We start from the raw sequence: 5553 nt of genomic DNA on the forward strand, positions 1-5553 counted from the left end.
ACGGTCTTCCCGAAGAAAAATCCCATTCTCAACGCGTTCCGAGAAAATACGCGGCTTTACGCGCAACCCCGCAGCCACACAAAAAGCGCACGAAAAACGCCGGCACGCGCCGTGACGTCACGCGTTCATTGACCGAACTGGCAACCGAAACAAATCAACAGCTGATCGTTATTAAATTCATTATTATCGGCAAACGCATCGGCGCATCGAATCCGGACTTACACTATCTGCTGCGCGATTTTACGGTGCATCCGACCGCTCGACGTCAAACATAAGTTTGGTTCTAAGTACCCTAAAACATCGTGCAATTGTAAACGCATTTTCACGCGGGTCACGAGACACCGAGCGAGTGCCCGAGGTTTATCGCGAGCCACGCCGAGTTTTTTGCGACGCCGACGCGCACACATCACGCACACATCACGCACACAACTGTAATCTCAGATCTTTCTTTCTTTAAATATATTTCTTTCTTTTTTTGTTACATATATCAATTTTGCGGCTATTAATTTTCACGCCTGCCTAACCGATCCTGATAAACACGACTGCAGTTATCCACGGTAAATAACGAAAATAAGCACGTTACAATATATTTTACAGATATGCAATTTGCTCATAAATTATTGCAAAATGCAAAGAAATTAGAGTGCGGTATGTAATATCGAAAAAGATTCACCTAACATGTACCTACATTGTAGATATTTCAAAGTATTAAATAAGTCAATTTTATTAATTTAGCCCTTATTTTGAAGTATTTTTAATGATAAACAGACTTTATCTATTATTTAAAATATAATATTATAACTTTTTTAAGTTAAATAATGATATCAATAAGTACAAGGACATCAAATAATCAGTCTTATAACTTATTATAACGTGCAAAAACAACACCATCACAGTTTGGTATATAATATTGTTTAAAGCAAAATGTTCTTTCTCCCTTACATTGTCTGCATTCTGATACACTGGTACAAAAGTCTAAAAATTTGTGTTATGTAGATAAATTTTTAACGATATTAACAATGAATATAGAATGCAGTCTAAATATTTACTATAAATCTTAATAAATAATACCATATTAATAGATGAAGAATTTGGTATAGATGACCCAGATTGCAATGAGTTGAATAAACAGTCAAATAAAGAAGGTACGTTATTATATATAACTTGTATAAATCTAATCTTTTATTTTAACCTATAAAACTATTGTGTGTTAATTTGTTATTGTTAGTAATATTAAAGTTTACTGATGCATTTTTTTATATTTTGCAGATACATACATTTGGAGCAAAAAGGAAACGTTATTATTAATAAGTTTATAAAGAAAATGAAGCAATGTTTACATCCGAGAAAACTAAACAACATTCATGTTGGGAATATATAGCAAAGAAAATGACAGAGAAGGTTATAATATTTCTGGCAAAAAATGTTGCACAAAATTTTAAACTCTAAAAAGGACTTACAAGCAAATTAAAGATCATAATAATAAATCTGGAAACTCGAGAAAAACGTGGGAATTCCTTGATGTATATTAATTTATATTCTGTTTTTATTAATATTATTTTTATGTACATAAAGTTTTTATGTATATTCATTATAATTTATACTCTTACAGGAAATGAATGATTTATTTGACACAAAACCATGGATTCAACCAGTAGCAGTAGCTGGTCTAATATAATTGATGAATTGGAAGAATCATCAAGTCATCAAGCTACAAAAGGAAAGATACAGAAAGGTACATGCGTTTGATTGCCACATATATAACAGTTACATACTTTACATTACACACACATTATTTCAAAACTTTTGGTTTAATTAAGATAAATATTTCTATTTACAGAGAATAAACATGCCTCTTCTTATAAACAAAGAGTCTTAGATTACACGAAAAGTCGTGCTGAACAGAGAGACAAACAGCATAAAGAAAAGATGGATTTATTATTCGAAATAAAAAATTTAATAAATCAGGTAATAGAAAAAGAATAATGTTATATTGTATACAATTTTAATAAAACTGAATATTTTTAAAGTACAAATTAAATTATAACATTAGAGTTACAAATCATCACTTATTGATTTTATTTTTGAGTTTTACATTTGCTTGTATAGTTCAGTTTGTAAAAAGTACATACATGTTATTATTACAAACATTCTATACTTTTTGTTTAATATTTCTCATGTAAAAATTATATATAACAATAATTATATGGAAACTAAAGTTTTCATATAATTATTGCTTTATATAATTGGTTAATTGAAAATAACTACACTTATGTAAAGATTTATGTTTCTTGTAAGAAGGTTTATTTTACTTGTAACATGATATGTGGAAAGAATTAAGTTACATTTAATGTTTATCAAAAGCAAATCAAGCCACACTCTTGCACCTATACGTATTGAGCTTATTACAAATATTCTATACTTGTTTAATATTTTATGTAAACATTATATAAAGCAGTAATTATATGGAAACCAAAGTTTTCATATAATTACTGCTTTATATAATTGGTAAATTAATTGATAAATAACTATACTTATGTGAGGATTTATTTATTATAAAAGAGAGAATTTATTTTAATTTGTAACATGATATTTCGTATATATGTAGAAGTATTAGTTACATGAACATTTTGGTTTATTGATAAATGAACAAAGATTTGTTATAAATGTTTATTTGTTATAAATGTTTATTTATATTTATATTAAACGTTTATTTACATGTAATGTAATATAATATCATATATTTTGTTACCTTACATAATAATTATAATAAAAATGAAACAATAAATAATTATTATTGGTTTAATATATACACAATTGCATTTCTTTTTTCAAATCCACCTTGTACATCTTGTTTATTCTCATTATGTTGTACAACATCAAATTCATTTATGTTTTCCACTATAATTATAGGAATATCTATAAAGTCTTCATTTAAAATGCAAATGTTATGAAGTACACAACATGCTATAATGTATCTTGGTATCAAGTCAATTCGTCTCATATGTAGTTTATCGAGTAAACTACGAAAACGTCCTTTCAATAATCCAATTGCTCTTTCCACCATTACGCGAGCAGAACATAAATAATTATTAAAATTTATTTCAGCTTCTGTTAAGTGACCATTATTTTTAAACGGTACCATGACATATTTTTGTAAAGCGTATGCAGCATCACCTATTATGACTATCTGCAGGAAAATAATTGTCTGTGCATATTTTTTGGACACCACTCAATCTAAAAACACGCATGAACCGATCCTGATTGTCCTGCATAACAATGGATAAATTTTAATGTTGAATTACATATTACCTATAACAAAAGAATAAAACAGAAAAATATTTAAATATGTGTTAATTAATTATCAATAACTTTTATTACATTATTTCATATAATTTATTAGACTGCATATTCTAATTTAGATATTTAGTTTTTATTAGATTATTAGTTTTACTTGCTTGCAATTTATTAGATTATTAGTTTTACTTGCTTGCAATTGTACTGAGTGATAACTTTTCCGATTAATATAGCTTTCATCATGTTCATTGGGTTTAGTTATTTTTATATGCGTCCCATCTATAGCACCTATAACTTTCGGGAACCCGTACTTGATCTGAATGTTAAGTATATTGAGCTTCCTCCTCATTTGGCCACTTAATATATTGTGGTGCTAAACAGTAAAGAGCTGCACAAACTCTTCTAATAGCACACCAAGCACTTGCTCGTCCAACGTTAAATCGATCGCAAACTATCTATAAATAGAATAATTGTATTAAATATAGAATAAATATTTAAATAATATATATTCTATATATATTTAAATAATAATTGTATATATATATATACACAATTATCATTTAAAATCCATCTACTCAATGTAAATTTTGCTATTTTATGTATATGAATTACCTATAAGAATCTGGTTGACATGGTCCATATTGCAATCAACAATTGATTTTCTGCGGAAATTGTTCTTCGACCAAATCTTTCTAATTGTTTTTCCAATCTTGGTTTAATAAGATTTAATAACAAATAAAAAACTGCACGCGACATCCTGCAATTAAAAAATAATTGTTTTTAAAAGAAAAATCTCCTCTTTCACAATTATAAATTTGCAGCAGTATAAATAATACAAAAATTTAAAAAAACATTAAAATATCTTAAGCTTAAAAAGCAAACAAAATATTATATTAGTATTATATTAGTATTTACCTAAAGTGACTTTTAAATTCAGCATTAGAATATTCATGAACAATATCTAAATAATTTTTTACGCGCAGTCGTATATTTTGAGTGGCAGGATATATTAAACTTAATAATTCTTCTTCGTCGTAATCACTTTCACTGCTTTCACATAATGCTTCTATGACCGTGAAGCACATTAACATTTTCATATCCATATTTTCATATTCTTTATTCATTTAAATAATTATTTTTAATTAGCGGTATTGCACGGAAAAAGGTTAGGTGCTGTTTGCAGTGTACTGCAAGTTGTTAAATACAACGTCACAATTCTGCTGGCAGTATCAAATCAATTTCGGATTAGCTACGACAGTGTATTGTTATAACGTCATTTTGGTAGTACTGCCAATAAAAAAGGAACACAGCCTATGTACAATCGTGTAAATATCACGGGTCCGGCAAAATTCAAAGTAGGTGACTCGGTACGCGTTAGCAAGTATAAGACAGTTTTCGAGAAGGGTTACACGCCAAATTGGACAACCGAGGTGTTTAAAATTGTAAAAGTGCAGCATACTAACCCCGTAAGTTATTTACTTGAAGATTATCGCAAAAAACCTATCGCTGGAGCGTTCTACGAGCACGAGTTGCATCGCGCGAATTATCCGGATGTGCATCTCATGGAGAAAGTACTGCGCAGGAGGGGTGACGTGGGGTTTACGTGAAATGGCTGGGATTTGACAATTCGCACAACTCTTGGATACATAAGGACAATGTGATTTAATTTATATAGTGTTTATTTTTCATTTTCAAGAAATGAAAATATACATAAAAATATACTAGGACTGCGAATTAATTTTGAGGTATTTACAATAGATGGCGTAACTTATGCTATATCGCATCGGACACTTCTGTAATTATATTCATGTCAAAGCTCTGTCATTAGGCTTTACATTTTATTATGTGTCATTTTGCTGAAGTGTAAACAACATATTTTTTCTCAGCTCCGAAGATGTCGAATTACGAGCCAACAAAACATTATTTGCGGGAAGTTTTATTTTTCCTGTTTAATTCAAAGAAAAGTGCTGCTGAAAGTCATTGAGTGCTGTTGGAAACTTACAGTGAACATACTCCATTGATAAAAACGTGTGAGTATTGGTTTCGACGTTTTAGAAGTAGTGATTTCGATACAGTTGACAAAGAACGCCCTGGTCAACCGAAAAAGTTCGAAGATGAGGAATTGGAAGCATTACTCGACCAAAATTCATGTCAAACGCAAGATAAACTTGCTGAATCGTTGAATGTTGATCGCACAATAGTTTCCAAACATTTAAATGCACTCGGTATGATTCAAAAGCAAGGAAATTGGGTGCC

At 29.5% G+C, this 5553-nt stretch overlaps 1 pseudogene; it reads right to left on the minus strand.

Annotated features, from left to right (window-relative positions):
* Positions 1 to 218: 218 nt before the first annotated feature.
* On the minus strand, positions 219 to 4400 carry LOC105257173 (annotated as a pseudogene).
* Between the last annotated feature and the right edge of the window lie 1153 nt (positions 4401 to 5553).

Source organism: Camponotus floridanus, unplaced genomic scaffold, assembly GCF_003227725.1.
Source record: "Camponotus floridanus strain SB8 unplaced genomic scaffold, Cflo_v7.5 scaffold281, whole genome shotgun sequence".
In the NCBI taxonomy this organism is placed as follows: Eukaryota; Metazoa; Arthropoda; class Insecta; order Hymenoptera; family Formicidae; genus Camponotus; species Camponotus floridanus.